General features: G+C 40.8%; 1 protein-coding gene across 1 annotated transcript in view; it reads left to right on the plus strand.

Annotated features, from left to right (window-relative positions):
- The window catches only part of LOC148020021 (uncharacterized), a 38,016-nt gene that overhangs the window by 1,388 nt on the left and 16,712 nt on the right, over positions 1-19,916 (plus strand). The gene's annotated exons all lie outside the window — the stretch shown is intronic.

Genomic DNA, 19,916 nt, shown 5'->3' on the forward strand with positions numbered 1-19,916 from the left:
TAGCACTTCTATATGCATTGAATTCAAATCAAAATATGGCTTAATATTTATGTATAAGGATTAACAATGATATTCTGCCCTACACTTTAGGGAGTTGCACGAGATTAAGAACTCAATAATATGTGATGCTCCTGTATATGAATTTACAAGAATAAAAATTGATGTTTAATGTCAAGAAGCGAGCTTTGTTCACAGGAGAAAGGGAGACTTAGTGCATTGCGAGAAAGTATAGCAAGGCAAGTGTTGAATCACATGTTATGAAGTGTAATAAGTGGTGAAACAGTTAGAAGCTTGTGTGACAAGTGTCTTGACACTTTTTTAAAAAATGGCCTTTCATTTTGGATTGAAGACTACGAATAATAAAAACAATCAAATTCGGTAATCACTATGAGGATATAAACGTACTATTTTTAGAATGCTATTTTTATTTTTTAAGACCAGCATTTTTAGGTCAATTTAAGGCTTCTAAAGTAAAGGGATTCTAAAACTTAGGGATCTCCTAAAATCTAGGGATTTTTTCAATATGGATATTGGGTTAAAGCTATTTTAAGCACATCACAAAAATAATGTTGGAATTCTCAAATGAGTTTTCTCACATAAAAATATATGCATTCTAAACTTTCAGCCTACTTTTATACCTTGTATAAACTATTCATGATTGCGTTATTTTATTTATTATAGGTATGTGTGATTCTAATATAGGTATGTGTATGTGTGTGCGATTCTAATATATTTAGGTTTTGGTCAATGGGATCATGTAGGTGAAAGCACGTATTATCTTTTTTCCAACCCATCGTATGGGTCAAGTATGATTTATAACTACTCATGAGCAGGCCAATGATAATGTATTTTTTTACATATCTAGTAAATTCAAAGTAAACAAGTTTAATTAAAAAGAAAAAAAAACCGTTGGAGAATATATTATAGAACTAGGTGAGAGCTCTTATTGATTCCTTCGTATGTTTTATTTTTATTCTAACATTATTTTCTTTGTACCATTGTCATATTTATTATAAGTGTTTCAAACAATATAAGATGCTTGACAATCATTATAGTTACTTGTTTTTGAGACTTAATATTATTCGATAATAGAGAAAATAAATACACAAAGTTAAATTCGATTAAAAAAAAATATATATATATATATGAAAATATAAAAAAGATGGAGATAAGATCGAGGATTAAAGATGGATAATCTCATTCCCCTCTTGATTTGAATGACTTGAAGGTGTATATTTTTACTCAAACCAAGTCCCTTAGGGAATTACAACAAATTTGAGAGTGAAAAGAAGTAATTTTCACTATTACAAGATTATGTAAAAGATATATATGCACACATGTATCACTTATGATGTAATAAAATGTAAATTTTTTACAAATTAAGAGCATATTGAGAGAGAAAATAATCATTTTTCATGGTGGATTAGCTATATATTATTGTGGTTTTTTTCTAATCTTGAAATGGAAGAAGAGCTTGTGAAAGAGGTATTGTAAGGAATTTATAGATCTATTGTTTATTAAAACAAAAAAAAAAGAAAGATTGAGATATTTGATGATGATGATGATGAAGTGGAGGATGATGATAGAGATGATGAGAATCAATTTTGGCTATCTTTAGTTGCTATATATGAGTTTATAACAAAGAAAATATTGAATGAGAAAACATAAGTTTTTTTTATATGGAGAAAGAGAGATTTAGTATAGAAGAGAAAAGTAGAGTAACACAAGATAAGTGTCCAACTACATGTCATAAGGTATGATAAGTGATGGGGCATTTGGAAGCTTATGTGATAATTGAACAAGGTTTAAAGCTATAAGTCAGTTAAACTTTATACATATCATGGAGTATCAATGAGGGTTTCATACAAAGACAAGAAATGGTGAGGGTTTCATACAAAGACAAGAAATGGTGACAAAATGATAAGGAGGACTAGATAAATCATGATAGTGATGATATCCAAGATGTTGCAGAGGAAGGTAACAAATAATCCAAGCATTAGGTATTGACCGACTTGAGAAAATTGATTGACTTGTATTTAATAAAGGTTAGATTGAAAAAATATAGCCGCTTGACTTGAAATGCTAGTATTGCTTTCTTGTAAGTAATATGTCCTTAGTGCCATATGTTACAAATGCTTGCTCAAGTGGGTGGTGTAACACGTTGTCCAACCATATTGAAGAAGGATGAAACTGATCTTTTGGAAATCTAAAAGGTGATAAACCATTTTAGCAATCATTTAATTTACTATAATAGTACTTAGGTAGAAAAATGCAATTGGAGCTATAGTGTTTTTATATTATACATGACACTTGTTGGTTTCAAAGCTTGGCGTTTTAGTATATCTTTAAATTATTGATATATGCTCCATGTAAAATCACTCTTTCTTCTCGGATAGGGTGATATTAATCTAATTCAATACTAATTACAACAAGTAAACAACTCACATAGATTGAAATATATACTTTATCACTTTAATCTTGGACAATGGATAGCTGGTTGGCTCCAAAATTGGTGTCCCTTGTGGTATTCCTTTAGCTTTTGTTGTAAATAGATGGAGTACAACTGAGATTCTTTGATCTCCTTTGCTAATTTAAGTGTTTAAATTGACTAGCAAGTCTCCAAACCAATTTGCCCCTTGGTTTGCTTGGGGATTGGCGTTCACCTTGCCCTTTGAAAGATAAATTTAGCTTCAAATCTGATATTGGCTAATGGCCTCTTGAATCTCTTTGAAATTCCTCAATTTTAGTTGTTGAAATTCAAGTCTTAGACTCTTAATTTTAAGTACGCATTTGGAGGTCAAACCCTGATTTCGGTCCTAAATTAGGATTTATAGTAGAGATTGATGGAAATCTCTTTCTTTGATGGCCCAAATTGTTGGAAAATGGTGATATAACTTGAGAGATGGCTAGGGGATAAATGAGAATGTTGTAGAGAGAGAAATTTCATAGTTTCATTGTGAGAAATGTTGAAAAATTGTTGCCGCCCTATCCAAATAGCCATGGAAGTTGTCACCTATAGCTTAGAATCACTAGAGAGACTACCGTCCCCTCCTCTATGCGTCATTTGCACTAGAAGAACCTTGGGCTGATGTTACTTGCTCCTAGAGGGCTCTAAGCTACTATCATATATTGTAGGACTAATCTCTGGTGACTGCAAATCACATCAGCAGCCTCGCCTTGGTCTCTAACAGTCTCCATTTCTCTCACAATGGCTAAAATAGATTTTCACCAATCCCCAAAAACTTTTTTCTACTTGTATAGGTAAGTTTTGCCAAGTAACAATCTTTTAATTTTATTTTCCATCATTATTTAGCTTTTTAAATTAATTTTCAGAATAATAATTTAAAAAATTAATTTAAAAATCATCCTAATGCTTAAAAAATTAATTCCATCAGGCAACAACTAAATTGGCCATGCCAATTTGTCTTCTAAGTATCCTTGAGTAGCCCTTAGATCTGCATTAATTTATTAATTAATGCCTAGTCTCTTATGTCACCACTGACATTAGTGGCTAATAAATTAGTCTAGGCCAAAATCTGACATGGGTATCAACTAGTACTTATTAGACGTAATGCCTTTGGTACTAATTGATATTTTGGGGTCCTAGGTCCCACATTGTGAAATAGTTGACTTGCACCTCAGATGCGTAAGTCACATTAGCACATTTGATTAACTTTTAATTAAATGCCAAGCAAAGTAATAAAATTTCACGTCCTCGTGTGATTGATCGCTCTCATGAAATCTTTGCAATCGTCCTCGATTGCATTGCATTGTGACAAAGGAAAAGCATACTATACTGGAATTTCCATAAAGTATCGCAATCACAACACTAGCCACTGTTGTCCAACCATGCCATATACTCCAAATTTGTTGAAAATTTCTAGGCGCATATACATAACATATTAAACTGAAAATTAGTCTAGAATTATTTCTAGAGATCCACTGGATGTAGCCATAAAATCATTGAAAATTGAGCATAATTTGATCATTTATTGATTTAAGAATTGATCGCAAACTGATTGCAAAATTTGATCAGAAACTCATGCAAAAATTGATGCAAAAGTGGTCTTGAAAGTGACCATAAATGGTTCTCAATGCGATAAAAAATTAACTTGAAATTGATCACAGTTTTATCTTAAAATTGAGGCAAAAACTCATACCAAATTGATCATAAACTAATACAAAAGTATAGTTTCAATGCTTGGATGAAACTCGTACTCATTTGCTTACATGTCACAGTGACTAGTATATTGAGTAGTGACCTCATAATAGACATATTGTCAATATAATATCTTGGATACATGCTTAATATATCCGAGATTCACTATATATATGAGCTGCTCACAGTTGACAAAGTGGAAGTGCTACCTCCCCCTTGAGCATTAGGTACTACACTTGACCCTTGCTCTGTTGAACCTAACTGAGCTCAAACTGAAGTGGCTCTAATTGAAAGGCATCTAGATATAGTTGCAACGATTGAGAATGGTTTGGTAAGTCATCCTTTTCCATCCACTTTGCATTTATTGGTGAAACAATACTGAAGCTTCACCAAAAGTATATGGAAACTTTACCTCTAACTTTACTTGCCTCGAAACATTCGCTAGGTCGTAGATCTTTCTTTCCCTTACACGCATTGCGATGCTTTATACTTTCACATTGCTGTTATTCGAACTTAACTATATGCAACATTACATCCAGTCGACTAGCCCTCGTGTACCTAATATGCTAGGAGTACTAGATGCATTAGGCACCATTCTTGTTTGCATACTTTGAACCATTGCAATGTGATTGTGCATGGAAATTTGCACACTACTAGCCATACCAAGATACATTTTTCCATACATTGCGTACATTAATGGTTGCATTTTTTTTCATGACCAGTACTATATGGAGCTTTTACATGCTGCATCAATACCATGAGTCTCAAGCATTGTGATTGCATATATGCATTGCCAAACTTGCCACTTTGTAGCATTATGCAAACATTGCTCTATATGGAGTTATGCATATTACTAGCCATACCAAGATACATTGGGCCTTGCACGCCACACATTGGTTGCTGCATATGATAAGGAGTTTTGTCACATGCTGGGAATAAAGACCCTCGTGCCTAAAACCTTTTAATGTGCTCGGGTGTGAACTGTTAGCAGAGTATTTGTCAGCTCATGTGTGAGTCTGAGTTTGATCTGGGCTGGGCATTTTTATTAGGTATTTTAGGTATTTTTCTGGTGTGGCATTTTATGCCAATGGGACATTTTATGCACCAGTCGGCCAGCTTTAATGCTGGCCGACCAGCATTGTTGCTCCCCACTTTTTCAGCCTATATATACTCAGTGGCTCCTCCTCAGTCAGTCACATCATCATCATCTTCACCATCTGCAGACTCTGTGGAGAGAGGAGCCAGTGCCAGTGCCCACGCAGCCAGTGACTCACTGTTGTATGCGACTGTCTCGTGTTCAGATATATGGATTCCATTTCCCGTGCATACATCTGAGTTCTCATCTGTATCGTGCTCTTTCTTTTCTTTTTGTCTTGTGTTTCAGCAGTTTATTTCAGCACATGTTTATGCTTTCACCGCTGCTCCACTTCTGACATGAACACACCCTTAGCACTTGTATTTACATATACATATCTATCTAAAAATCTAAAGTCGTCATTGTACCCACAAATCGTGCATACTCTCTCCTGTGCTCTCTCTTACTCTTTGTCTTGCTACTTCAAATGAACATTGACCGTCTTGATCTTCGTGCCTCCCGGTCACTACAAATTGGTATCAGAGCTTATGGTACAAGACTGATAGGTCGTGCAAGCAGCCATTGAATAGGTTGTCAGGCAAAAGGCCTCTGCAGCTCAGGTCGTGCTCAAAATGAACTAGCGTGTGTGGCGACTAAGTAGTGGGGTCCAACTTACTAGGCGCCAGCAAAACCAATCGATAGCTGCACGGGCAGGTCTAGCGAGCAATTAGGGAACCAGTGACACGTTGAAGACCAGCGGCAGCGAACAGATTAGAGAACCAGTGTTTATGGCGTGCAGACATGACAGCTGGAGTTCGTGGCGGACAGGCGTGAAGTAGGTGACACCAACGGGCAACATCAGGTGCGACGGACTAGTGGGGCTCACAAGACGGACGGGACCAGTTGACGAGATGGTGGGCGCTGATGAACAACTACGCGATTGTCAGCACGTGATGGGACAAGCAGGTGACCAGGCGGCGACTTGTACGGCGGGTCAACAGACCCATCGTTCAATATTTTTTTTTCTCTTCAAAATCCTTCAGATTGCACACCTTCAAATTTTTGTGCAATCTAAGCCCAAAAATTTGGGGCTTCTCCAGACTGAGTGCCGTTCATGCAAATTTAGGCATCCGCGTCAGAAATTGTAAAATTATTGAAATCATGATCATCTAAGTGAAATTTCTCTACATTGGATCCATAAAATTTGGGGCTTTTACTATATTGGTGAAATTCTATTTAGTTGAGTCAGATTGGCTGACATTGGTGCACACTTGGACCCGAGAAATTTGGGGCTTTTGCAAAACTTTGTGAAATTTTTCTAATTTTACATGTTTTAGGCATTCGGGAACATGTGTTAATGCAATTGGGACAGATTGGTCAGTAAAATTTGGGGGTTTTGCTAAAATTGCTCTATTTTGGCAAAATTGGCCTATTCTATGCATTTCAGAGACAATTCAAATGTATGGTTAATGCTTTGAGCACAAAACTTTGGGGCTTTTGACCGTGCGTGTAAATTGCAGCTAAAATTTGGGATTTCTCATGTAATGTGATGTATATGCCCTCGGAATAGCTGTAATCAGTTGTGGAATGCTGTAGCACATGGTTTGATGCTTCTGAAAATTTAATTACAGATCTGAAATCTCTGCTTCTATGTGGTCATTTATTGCTGTTTGGTACTTGTTTGTACCTTGATCACTTGTGTGACAATTTGGGCTTGCATTTGCTGAATTTTTTGGTCACATTTGGGCTGAAAATCATGGCTGGCAGCAGTGACAACAGTAATCTCATGCACATAAAGAAGCTTGAAGAAGCGCACAACTTTGCAGTTTGGCAAAAACAATGCTATAATATCCTGTTGCAAAAGAAGCAGGCAAAGCCGATTAAGACCAAAGGGGCAAAGCTTGCAAATAGGGAACATGACGATTGGAATGAGTTAAATGAGCTTGCACGCCCAACCATCGAGCTATCGATTTCTGATGCCTTGTTGTTCAACATTGAAGGTTTGGATTCTGCATATGCTATATGGACTCGACTGGAAGAACTGTATGTATAGAAGAGTGCTGCAAGCAAAGTGTATTGGTTGAAAAAAGCTTATGGATTTGCGTATGAAAGAGGGCACAACAATGTCTACTCACTTGTGTGAGTTTAACTTCATTTTCAGCCAGCTAGTTGCCTTGAAGTTCTTGATTGATGAAGAATTTAAGGCTACATTCTCGCTTTGCACTCTTCTAGAGAGTTGCGATACATTCAAGACTGCTATGAGCAATTCTAATGTGTTTCTTTTGTATGCTGATGTAGAGAGTGCTCTACTCATGGAAGAAACGAATCGGTAGAATAATGCATCCAGTAAGTCTTCTAGTGCTTTGCATATTGGGGGCAGATCACAGCAGAAAGGCAAATCTAATAGCAAGGGACGCAGTAAATCACATGGCAAAGATGTTGAATGCTATCATTGTGGCAAGAAGGGTTACTTTAAATGTGACTGCTACAAACGGAATAAAGAGAAAGGAAAGGGCTAGAAGACAGATGATAGCAAGGAAGAGAAAAAAGAGGGTCAACCTAAGAAGAGCAGTGCCAAAATTGAAGAGGTGAATGTAGTCACTCATGTCAGTGACAGCGGGAATGACGTACTCTTGGTCTTTTCACACTTTGGTGCACATGCTTTACTTGCAGATACAGATGATGACATGCATACGTGGATTCTCGATTTAGGTGCTCCCTTTCATGTCACCCCTCATCATGAGTGGTTCTTTGTCTATACAGGGGGTCTACATGGTGTTATTCATCTTGGGGATAACTATGCATGTGACATTGCATGTATTGGCAGTGTGGAGTTGCAGTTTCAGCATGGTTTTGTCTTCACACTTTAGCATGTACAACATGTACCTCAGCTCAAGAAGAGCTTGATTAGCTCAGGACAACTAGATGATGATGGATTTCATACTACCTTTGGTGATGGAAAATGGAAGATTTGTAAGGGATCTAGAGTGATTGCAAGAGGTTGTAAAAGTGATACCTTGTATCCTCTCCATGTATCTAGTGTGAATGATCATGTTGTTGCTGTGACCGAGCAGCCAAGTGTTTCTTTGTGGCATGGCCGGTTGGGACACATGAGTCAAACTAGAATGAAAATACTTTCTCGTTTGGGTTACTTGCCTTGTTTTCGTTATGCTGATTTCGAGTATTGTGATCATTGTGTTTATGGTAAATATGCACAGATGTCTCATAAAAAGTCTCTTTCGTTGAAATCTTCTCCTCTAGAGTTAGTACATTCAGATGTATGTGAGATGCCAAGATTATCTTTAGGGGGAAAGAAATATTTTGTCACCTTTGTCGATGATGCTACACGGAAGGTACGGGTTTATCCTATTTGTAGCAAGGATGAAGTGCTTGACAAGTTTAAAATATTCTTAGCATTGGTTGAAAATCAAACAGATAAGACACTTAGGTGTCTTCGCTTTGACAATGGTGGGGAATATGTGTCCAAGGCCTTTCAGGCATTTTGTGACAGCAAAGGATTCAAGAGGGAGCTCACTGCCTCTCATAATCCACCCCAAAATGGAGTTGCAGAGCGTATGAATCGGACTATACAGGATAAGATTCGTACGATGTTGTTGTTAGCAGATTAGTCAGCTCATGGTTGAGTCTGGACTTGTGGTTCAATAGGCTGGGCACATAGATTATTTAGGCATTTTTTTGCCATTATTTATTGTGGATTGGCATTATTTGCAGCCAGTCGGCCAACATTTAATGCTGGCTGACCAGTCATATTTTGGGCATTTATTTGTCCTATATATTGTCTGGCTCCCTCCACATATTCATTCGTCACTTGACAGTTCTTGGAGAGAGGGAGCAGGTGCCAGTGCCTCCACAGCCGGTGACCCACATTGTATCTGTATAGTCTCATGTCTTGGTATATGGATTCCATTTCCCGAGCATACATCTGAGTTCTCATGTGTATTGTGTTCTCTCATTTTGTTCTTTTGTTTTGTGTTCAGCAGTTTATTTTAGCACATATTTATACTTCCATTGCTGCACCACTTCTGACATGGTATTAGTTTCAGGATTTGTGTTTTTGTTGTGTTTTCTTACTGATTTTTGGACTGTTTTCACCCTTGCTGATCAGGCGGCTGCTGCTCCATACAGGCGACCTGTTTGACTTGCGTTTTCTGCAGATTTGCCATCGCCTGCTGTCCAACACCTCATGCTGCCTGTGTTTTCATCATCTGGCTGCTGGCGACAGTTCCCTACACCTGTTTATGCATTGCGCAGCCTGCGTTTTGTTGTTTTCAGCACTATTTTGGGCTGTGCGACTCGTAGAATATGCCGTTTTTGCTGTTTCTGGCAGATTTGAACTGATCTTTTGACTTTGTGCAGCAGATTTTGGTTTCTTTTGATCAGATTTTGGGTTATACTGTATGTGAACTCTTGCTTTTAGCAGTCTGTGCTCGTGGTTTGGCTGTGTTCCCTCTCCAAATACCTTCTTTTCTCTACTTTTGTTCGACATCCTCTCTAGATGGCTTCTCCGTGCACAACCACTGATGATACGCTACATGGAGATTCCAGTCATGCTTTTGTAGCTTCGGAGAGGGGTTTGAAGACAAAGAAGTCCAAGGTCCAGTGTTACCACTGTGGCAAGAAAGGTCATTTACCGCAGGATTGCATAGAGTTAGCGGCTTTCAAGAAGAAAAAGGAGCAGAATAGTCAGCTCATGGTTGAGTTTGGACTTGTGGTTCAGCAAGCTGGGCACATAAATTATTTAGGCATTTTATTTGCCATTATTTATTGTGGATTGGCATTATTTGCAGCCAGTCAGCCAGCATTTAATGCTGGCCGACCAGTCATATTTTGGACATTTATTTGTCCTATATATTGTCTTGCTCCCTCCTCCACATATTTATCACTTGATAGTTCTTGGAGAGAGGGAGCACGTGTCAATGCCTCCATATCCGGTGACTCATATTGTATCTGTACAGTCTCATGTCTTGGTATATGGATTCCATTTTCCGAGCATACATCTGAGTTCTCATCTGTATTGTGTTCTCTCACTTTTTTTCTTTTGTCTTGTGTTCAACAGTTCCCCAAGAAGTGTGGTCGGGCAAGCCACCTTTGTATGCACACTTGAAAGTGTTTGGTTGCGAAGCATTTTTGCACTTTCGTAAAGAAAAATGCAGCAAACTTGAGCCAAAGTCCTATAAATGCATTTTCCTAGGATATGGTGACGAGGGTGAAATGGGGTATAGATTATGGGATCCTGAGAAAAGGAAAGTAGTATGCAGCAATGATTTTTTTTTCTGGGAAGATTGCATGCATAAACATCCTGAAAAGACTGAGGAGGTCCGTAGGATTGTATTCCGGGAAAAAATACATTTTGGACAACAAAATGTGCTTGCTGTACAGCAGCAAATACCTATTGTAAATGAACCTGTAAATGCAAAAAATAATGCTGGAAATGATCAACCAGCTATTGCCCATGATAATGAGCCACTACATGTGCAGGAATAGCCAAGATATCAAGCTGTTAATACTGATTTGCAGGCTGAAATGCTAGGACAGCATTCTGAAAATGAAAATTTGCAGAAACAGCCAACAAACAATGATCATTGGGTTAGGAGATTGTCTAGGGCTACTAGACAACCTGATAGATTCATTCTTGGTGCAAACAATGTGACTGATTATGTCATATTGACAGGCTGTGGTGAATCTTCTTGCTTCAAGGAAGCAATGGACAGACAGGACAACAAGAAATGGTATGAAGGCATGTTGTCTGAAATGGAATCTTTTGAGAAAAATGACACTTGGGACTTGGTGCAGTTGTCTAAAGGACAGAAAACACTTCCATGCAAATGTGTTTACAAGATGAATGTCACTTCTGGTTCCTCACCAAAGTACAAAGCAAGATTGGTTGCAAAGGGTACAAGTAGGAACATGGAATTGACTTTGATGAGATCGTCTCTCTTATAGTCAAAATGACTACATTGAGAACCATTTTGGGCTTGGTTGTAGCTGAAGATATGGAGCTCATACAGATGGATGTAAAGACTATATTTTTACATGATGATCTGCATGAAGACATATATATGTAGCAGCCTGAAGGGTTTGTTGAAAAAGGGGAAAGAAAAGATGGTATGTAAACTCAAAAGGAGTTTGTATGGGTTGAAACAAGCACCAAGAGAATGGTATCATAAGCTTGATACATTCATGCAGTCTCAAGGTTTCCATAGAAGTTAAGTGGATCACTGCTTGTAGATGGCAGTCTGATTATCTTGGTTTTGTATGTTGATGACATGCTAATTGCTGGTAGGGATACTCCTGCCTTGGACTCACTAAAGCAAAGTCTTCATGGTAGCTTTGACATGAAGGATCTTGGTGATGCAAATCACATTCTTGGCATGCGAATACTTAGAGATAGGTCAAAAGGATTGCTCTATGTATCTCAACAGGAGTATATCTACAAGGTTTTGTAGTATTTCAATATACATGGAAAACCTTGGCAAAAAGCATTGGGAAGTAGTGAAAGGTATTATGAGATACCTCAAAGACACAAAGGAGTTGTGTATCTGCTTTGGAAAGCAGAAGGCAATATCGCTGGCTTTACGGATGCAAACTATGTTGGTCATGCGAATTGTAGAAAGTTCACTTTTGGGTATGTGTTTACCTTCACAGGAGGAACCGTATCTTGGATCTTCAGGCTATAAAAGTGTGTTACATTGTCTACTACAGAGACCGAGTATGTGACTGCACTGAGGTATACAAGGAGGCTTTATGGCTTTCACGGCTGATGGGAGAGCTTGGTATTACAGAGGTACTTGTTCTCCATTGTGATAGTCAGAGTGCTATCATGCTAGTACGGAATCTCGTCTTTCATGCAAAGACGAAGCACATACATGTGAAGTACCACTTCATTAAAGATATACTTGACAGCAAGAGCATTGAGCTTGTCAAAGTGCATACAAATGATATTCTTGCAAGCCTTCTTACAAAGGGTCTTCCAGCACAGCGGTTTGCTCATTGTCGACAGATGATGGGAGTTGGATAGATATATGTATTTCAGCTTTGTACATACCTAGACTTAGTTGATTCTTTTCTCCTCTTAAGGCACATTGCCTTTAGGTGGGATGTTGTTGGGAATAAAGGCCCTTGTGCCTTTTAATGTACTCGGGTGTGAACACACCCTTAGCACTTGTACTTACATATATATATATATCTATCTAAAAATCTAAAGCGGTACACTCGTCATTGTACCCACAAATGGTGCACTCTCTCTACTCTGCTCTCTCTCACTCTCTGTTCGCTGCTTCAAATGAATAGATTGTTTCGATCTTCGTGCCTTCCTATCACTATACCATATATCCCCATATGCGGTCCTTGATCCACCATAGCATGGAAACTAGTGCCACCACCAAAGTATCATGGCTGCCCTGCATGCATGCCCTTTTGTCCAAAAAGCATTAGATTGGCACTTTTAAGTTGGTCTTGTATATGCATGAATTGCCCTACTTGCATCATTTGCTTATCCTTACTATTCACATTTGAAGCATCATGTTATTGTATTGGCTCCTTCTTCGATGCATCTTGTTGTTTCGAAGCTCTTGAAGACGATTTTCTCTTCTTGCCTCTATTGCTCTCCTTTAAGGGTTCAAAAAGTGCATGAACTGAGGATCACTTGCTAATTGCATAAACATTTCAGCCGTTGTCCTTAGTTGATCTTTAAATTGGTCATTAAATTCCTCTTTCTCTTGCTAATCATTAGATTCTAAAGGCCTAGAAGGATCCACATTTTAGTCTAAACCAACGTTATTAGCTTACTGTCCATGCTGCATGCCTTGTCTAAGATTAGGGATTGCATTTTTCCCAGCACTTTTTGAATGTTCAGGCCGAGAGGCATTATCCTTGCTTGATCCCATCTCTATCTGAAGACGTTCTTGTTGTAATGTTGAACTTTATACAATTTTGGCACTAGAGCAAAGCTTTTGATATTCAATTAGGTGTCTCAGGCTTACCAAGTCGAGGGATTGAGTGATGTCCTAGCGATGGAACCATGAAACTAACCTTGCTTCTCGGATAGGGTGGTACTAACTTGATGTAACATTAATTACAGCAAGTGAATAATTCACATAAATTGAAATGCACACTTTATCATTTTAATCTTGGACAATGGACAGTCTATTGGCTTGCCAAAATTGACACCCCTTGCGGTATTTCTTTAACTTTTATTGCAAATGGATGAAGTACAACTGAGATCCTTTGACCTCCTCCCCTAATCCAAGTGCCTCTTGCTGTCAAAATCTAATAGTAAGTTTGCTTGGGAATCGATCTTTACCTTGCTCCTTGAGAGACAAATTTAGCCCCAAAGTTGATATTGGCTGGTTAGCCTCTTGAATCTCTTTGAAATTCCTCAATTTTAGCTGCTAGAATTTGAGTCCCAGGCCCTCAATTCTAAGCATGCATCTAGAGGTAGTTGTCAAGCCTTAATTTTTTTAATGAATTAGGATTTATAACAGAGATTGATTGAAAACTCTTTCTCTAATGGCTCAAACTGTTGGAAAATGCGGAGATAACTTGAGAGATGGTTGGGCGATGAGAGAAATTTTAGAGTTTCATTGCGAGAAATGTTGAAAAATTGTTGCCATGCTCAAACATCCATGGAAGTTGTCATCTCTATAGCTTAGGACCACTAGAAAGATTGTTGTCCACTCCTCTATGCTATTATTTGTACCAAAGGGAACTTGGGCTATTTCTCACTTGCTCTTGGAGGATTCCAAATTGTTGTCACATGCTATAGGACTGATCCCTGGTGACTGCAAATCTCTCTCTCTCTCTCTCTCTCTCTCTCTCTCTCTCTCTCAGTCTTTGTCCTATGCTTCTGCATCGCTACACTTTGACATGGTATCAGAGCGGTGAAGACAGGCTGATTGAGTGAAGAACCTACATGAAGAGGAGATTTTAGCACAACACAAGGTTGCGTTTCCAGCGTTCGAGGGCGATCAGGAGGGTTGCGCATTGGATCAAGGTTGAAGTGAGTGTGGGCGTGCAAGAAAGGAGTCGAATTGTTAAATTTGCTGCAGGTGGTGGTTGTTTGAAGGGGAGAAAGGCTGCGTTTTAGGCCCTCCACTGTAGATTTTATCTTTTCATCGCCTTCGGCGGTTGAAGAAGGTTTGGGAAATGAAGAAACGAGCCCTAACAGGCTGCATTCACACAGTCAGAGGGGGATTGATTTTGCATTTGTGCAGGCATTGCAGGTGAATATGTCTACAGATACTGACTTGGAGTTCCAGGCGATTATGGATAGGAAGGTGCTTGTTCTACCGGCTCTTCCATCATATATGAGAAACTTGATGGCGACAATTACCGTATCTGGCGAGTGATAATGTTGGTCATCTTGAAGTCTTATGATTTGGAGGAGCTTGTGATGAAAGAGATCAATCGTCCCTCCGTGAGAGATAAGTCCAAACTCTCTTCCAGTGTCCATACGGAGTTGACCAAAGCTTAGTCTCATTGGGACAAATTGAATGCCAGGATTTGTTCTTTTCTTTTTCTATCTTGTACTACAGCAGTAATAGCTCACATCGAGCACTTGACGGTGGCTTGTGAGATATGGTTGGAGCTCGACCAAATGTATAACCGGATGACCCTGATGAAGAGGGTTTCTTTGGAGGTGCAGATGCGGACCTTGTTTGTGAATAAGTCTTCTTCGCTTCGGGAACACATCAACAAGCTTCGGCAGCTTCAAATGTAGGTTCAAGATGCAGGGAAGCCTATTTCCTCCGAAGACATGGCGATCACTTTGTTGTTCCAGTTATCGCCAGGATTTGGTATCTTTTATTCTGCTTTTATTGCCTTAGGGCGGGAGTCGACTGTTTGGTGGGAAGAATTGGTTTCTATGGTCCTGGACCAAGAGGAACAGTTAAAGGGACATAATGCTTCCAAATGGGAGGCTTTGGTTGGTCAAGCTCCTCAGAAGAAGAGGAAGTAAACAATTTCCCACAAGGAACACTGTCCAAGTTACACCTGTTGCATGAGCATTCTTCAGCATGTAGCATTGCATCTCCACCTCACTCCTCTTGTTCCCCTTTTTGGGCCTGAGAGGGGGTGTTGAGAAACGCTTCACCCTTCACCTGCAATTTGCGTTTTTTGCGTTTCTGTGTTTTGCGTTTAGGGTTTGCAGCCCCAAAAAGGGGCGCCATCCTAGATTGACTATGTCTATTTATAGGCCACTCTCTCATTCATTCCTCACGGTTGATTCATTTAGTCCGTCACCTCTTCTCTCCAGTCTCTCCACTACCCTCACACCCTTTTAGGAGGACATTGCGGTTCCTGGTTCGTGGTGGTTATCATCATCTTCCTTGTGCTTCCGCACCCTCCTTGTATCACATTCATTCCATGATTCAAATCTTCATCATTCCATTCATCAGAGTTTCTTCTCTCTCCTCTTCTTTTCTCCATGTTTGCTGAGTTCACTCCGTGTTCCTCCTCGCAAACCCTACTGTCTCGTTGGTACGTCATCTTTTGACATGGTATCAGAGCCAGATCTGCTCAAACAGTGGCAAAGATCCTCCACTCCAGTGAAGGCAAAGATCGGCGGTGGATTCGGCATCCACTTCTCTTCTTCCGTTGCATCAAAATCTCGTTTTTGCAGGTTTCAGGTGTTTTCAGCTTGTTGCCCACACCCCTTTCACGGAGGACATTAGAGTCTCAGCTGTCCCTTGTTGTTATCTACAGTCTGGCACCTGTTTCCAGCCTTCCACTCATAGTTTGCAGTTGTTTACAGTAGAGAACTGTTGTTGATCACTCTCCATTCAGAAAACAATCTCGTTTTTGCAGATTTCAGGTATTTCAGCTTGCTGCCCACACCCCAAATGCGGAGGATATAGTGGTCCAAGCTGGCCATTGCTGTTTACAATAGTTTGGTGCTTGTTTCCAGCCTATCACACACTGTTCGGAGCTAATTTCGGCATATTGACTGTTGCTGCTGTTTTTTCTTGCGTTTTTAGTCTTTCTTTCTCTTGCAGGCTATCCTGCTTGCGTTTTTAGACTCTCTCTCTCCTGCAGGCTGTCTTGCTTGCGTTTTTAGTCTCTCTCTTGTTGGCTGCGTTTTTAGTTTTTTTCTCTTCTCACCTGCGTTTTTCTACTGGTTGCATCCTCTTACTGCTGGTCATATCCTCCTTCCACTGGCAGCTCACTTTCAGTCCTTCCACTATCTTTTCACCCCTTGAGGCGGACATTGCGGTTCGTGCTTCACACTGCCCTCACACCCCTTGAGGAGGACATTGTGGTTCATGGTTCGTGGTGGTTGATCTCTTCCTTCTTCAGCAAGGCACATTGGTATCCATGGCTTCTTTACCACAAATGTCCAGACTATTGGGTGCTCCTACTGTGGCATCACCGGATACACCATCGACACTTGCCGACTTCGACCTTTGCTCTCCACCCCCGGAGTATATGCGTCTTTCACCAGGCACTCCTTGTGCCACCTCTCCTTTTTGGGCCACAAAGATTGTTCTGCATCGGCTATCCGAGTACTGTGCTTAAGGCAATAAGGCGTATCAAATGCCCACTAAGTCCTTTTGAGCACATGGAGGATCGATTGGTGCTACGATCTCCTGACGATCGTCGCAATGTCAGAGGTAGTCTTCTCCCACTTATTTTTAGGTATAGTGGCTTCCACGACCTATAGATTTGCAGTCCACTCCATCTAAAGATAGTGATTGTTTGACACCGTCTCCTCGTCAATCCGCTTCTTCGAGAGACAGTGGCTGCTTGACTCCTTCCTCTTCTTCGGCTACCCAGTCTGCTCCGTTGAGCGACAACGACGGCAGCCTAGATACCTTTTTCGGGCACGTCCGGCGGCACTTCCTTCGTCATCAAACATTTTGGAGTCCGTGATCCATGAGTTTTTGGATTTCCTACTTCAGATGGGGATGTTATTTCTCCCACCTCAGAGGGGATATCTACTTTTTCAACTTCAGTGGGGGCCCCTCCATCTCCCACCTCAGAGGGGAAACCTACTCCACATGAAGTTCTTCACCCATCCTCTACTTTCTTGGGGTGGTTGTCTTCGACTTGTCATCTGTTCTACTGATATCCAAGATCTTCAGGTACCACCTAGATCGGGACCTCGGAGTTTCAGCCGCAACTTGGTGACGAGGCCTTCGTATTTCTTCGAGCATGGATGTATAGAGCTAGTGGCTTCTCTCCCAAGGTTGAGTTTCGGTTTCTCCAGTTCACTGTCTACTAGTCTTTACTGCAGGTTCCTTTCAGGTGGAAATCTTGGATCTTAGGAATCCTCTACATCTTCTTCCTCCTCTCCTTCTTGCCTTCGTCCCTTACTCAGCATGAAGCCACCTCCTGAGATCGAGTACATGCATATTCTTATGGGTCTCGGCACCACACCAAATTCGACATTCCTCTTATGCATTGAATGTCCTCATCATCTTTGTACTAGGGCACTTGGGCAAGTGAACAATTTTCCCATGAGGGACACTGTCCAAGTGGCACTTTCTGCATGAGCATTCTTCAGCATGTAGCATTGCATCTCTACCTCACTTTTCTCTTGTTCCCCTTTTTGGGCTTGAGAGGGGGTGTTGAGAAACCCTTCACCCTTCACCTACAGTTTGGATTTTTTGCATTTTTGCGTTTTGCATTTAGGATTTGCATTTAGGGTTTGTAGCCCCAAAAAGGGGGGACCTTTTTAGACTGACTGTGCCTATTTATAAGCCACTCTCTCATTCATTCCTTACGGCTGATTCATTCAGTTCGTCACCTCTTTTCTCTAGCCTCTCCACTACCCTCATACCCCTTCAGGAGGACATTGTGGTTTGTAGTTCGTGGTTGTCTTCATCATCTTCCTTGTGCTACGACACCCTTGTTCCCTTGTATCACATTCACTCCATGATTTAGATCTTCATCATTCCATTCATCAGAGTTTATTCTCTCTTCTTTTTCTTCTTCATGTTTGCCGAGTTCACTCCATGTTCCTCTTTGCAAACCCTACTGTCTCGTTGGCACACCATCCTTTGACAAGGGGAAGGACCAAAAGAAGAAAAAGGAGGACAACAAATCCAAGAAGGACAAGGAGAAGGAATCGACATGCTATATTTGTGGTAAGACTGGTCATTGGAAGAAGGATTGCCCTGACAAAGACAAGAAGGACACCAAGAAGAAGAACGTGAAGGATTCTGGAGCAGTGGTTGTACCCTCTTCAGCTGCTTTTCTACATTTAGCGGCCATTGAGGACTCTACACCGAAGACTTCTGATGTTGCGATGACAGCTCCCCACGCTTGAGAGTGGATTGTGGACAGTGGTGCCTCACGGCACATGACTCCTTCTCCTGTTGGTGTTGCCCATTTGCGACCTTCGCGTGGGCAGATTCTCATTGGAGACAGCTCTTCTGTGTCTATTGCTGTGCGGGGTGAGATGTAGCTGATTCCAGATGGACGTGGTGGTACCCACACTTTCGAAGTGTTGCAAGTGCCAGGTTTAGGGTATCATTTGCTTTCGGTCCATAAGATTTGTTCTCTTGGTCTCTTGGTGGAGTTTGACAGTGATGTTCGAGTCCTTGATTGTGGATCGAGGAAGGTCCTCTCTATAAGGTATGAGGAGAATGGCATCTACAAATTGAAGTCTTCTACAACTCTTGCCTCTCTTTTTCTTACTTCTTAGATACTGTTCGAGCTATGGCATGCTCGGTTTGGCTACCTGAACTATGAGTACCTTCGGAAGGTGTTGCGAGGATCGTTTGTTTGAGGTTTGCCGGACATAGTGGTGAGCCATCAGCCATGTGTCTCTTGCATTCGTGGAAAACTGCATCGGGATGCAATTCCCACCAAAGCTTCAAGGTGGTCTACTTCACTTTTGGAGCTTGTATCTACGGATTTGTGTGGCCCGATGAGGACCGAGTCCTTGAAGGGAGCTTGTACTTCATGTTGTCGTAGATGACTACAGTAGGATGACACGGGCCTATTTCTTGACATTGAAGTCAGAGGCTTTCTCCCACTTAAAGGATTGGCTTCTCTTTGAGGAGAACCGATTTAGCCTCGGCGACTGAAGACGTTGCGCTCAAACAAGGGTGGTGAATTTGTATCTAATGAGATTGCTTGTTTTTGTGCAGATAGGGGCATTCACCCGGAGTTTGCTAACACCAACACTCCTCAAGAGAGTGGCATTTTGGAGCGGAAGAACCGAAGTGTTATCCAAATGGTACGCACTATGATGGAGCACCGACCCACACCTCAGTTTCTGTGGGTCGAGGCAGTGGCTACCTCAGTTCACATCCTCAATCGATCTCCCACTTCGATGGTTGACAGGATGACACCTTTTGAGGCTTACTTTGGGACTAAGCTTGATGTCTCGTATTTCAAGATCTTTGGGTGTGACACCTATGTGCATATCCGAAAGACGTAGCGTGACAAGTTCGAGGTGACTTCTCGACGATAGGTTTTTGTTGGCTATAGCTCTCAGTCCCAAGGTTATCGTGTGTTTGATTCTGTCAAGCGGGATGTCTACACGAGCCGAGATGTATGGTTCGTGGAAGTTTCGGGCGCAGAGGGGGGTGAGGAGCACCCCGTCCTTGGAGATCTTGGGGAGAGTTGGGCTCCCAAGACAGTTCCTTTGGAGCCAGAGTCTTCTGATGGAGATTCTTCTTTTGATTTAGAGTCTTTTCTTCCATCGGCTATCCCAGT

Source organism: Lygodium microphyllum, chromosome 19 (assembly GCF_053477565.2).
Source record: "Lygodium microphyllum isolate KBCC chromosome 19, Lygodium_microphyllum_v1.1.10, whole genome shotgun sequence".
Lineage (NCBI taxonomy): Eukaryota > Viridiplantae > Streptophyta > Polypodiopsida > Schizaeales > Lygodiaceae > Lygodium > Lygodium microphyllum.